Here is a 770-nt window from a genome sequence, read left to right as displayed (position 1 = left end):
GTGCCCATTAAAAATAATGAATTAAACCTGCTTATGCTGATTCAGAAAGATTGTTAAGTTACATCATAAAGCAAAATAAAAAAAATAATGAATAATGTAATGCATATTTTGATCTCATTTAACTAAAATTTATAAAATTTTGGTAAATGCCAAAGATTTTTGGAAAGCTGTACCCAAAACAGCTAAATAGTAGTCTGCAATAGTTGCCTCTGAGAAATGGTAGTGGAGGTCTAAGGAGGGAAAATAATTTAATTTTTCATTTTAGTTCTTTTCCTAGTCATTGAAATTTTAACTAAATATGCCTGTACTTTTATAAATTAAGCAAAGGTATACAAGCATAACTGGCTGTTTTTTAATGACACGTTTAGTGGCTTCTTACTTTTTCACCTCATTTGTCCCCAGTGTGACTTAGTATTTTAGGAGACCACCCACGACAAGGCTTACTGTAGGAAGACCTGTTCATACCCACCAGTGTGAGTTAATGTGACGTAATACAGAGACTCCTGCAGGTGATGGCCTGTGTATGACCATACGGTATATCTTGCCAATAGTTGCATTAAAGAGCTTTAATAACTCCCTCGCTCTAGGCTATGACTGATCTTGCATTAGAATATAAAGTTCATATTAGAAAAGGAACTATACTCCAAACACATGGAAACATCAATGTCCATTACTTTTGTCTTCAAGTAATGCATATTTATCTTTAGAGCTCAGGCTTATTTTGACAAAAACTGGGAAAATGACATCCTTTGACCCTTGTATTATTAAAG

Source organism: Hipposideros armiger, unplaced genomic scaffold, assembly GCF_001890085.2.
Source record: "Hipposideros armiger isolate ML-2016 unplaced genomic scaffold, ASM189008v1 scaffold_145, whole genome shotgun sequence".
NCBI classification, from domain to species: domain Eukaryota; kingdom Metazoa; phylum Chordata; class Mammalia; order Chiroptera; family Hipposideridae; genus Hipposideros; species Hipposideros armiger.
The sequence above is the reverse complement of the archived record's forward strand: the minus strand, read 5'-3'. Positions refer to the sequence as shown.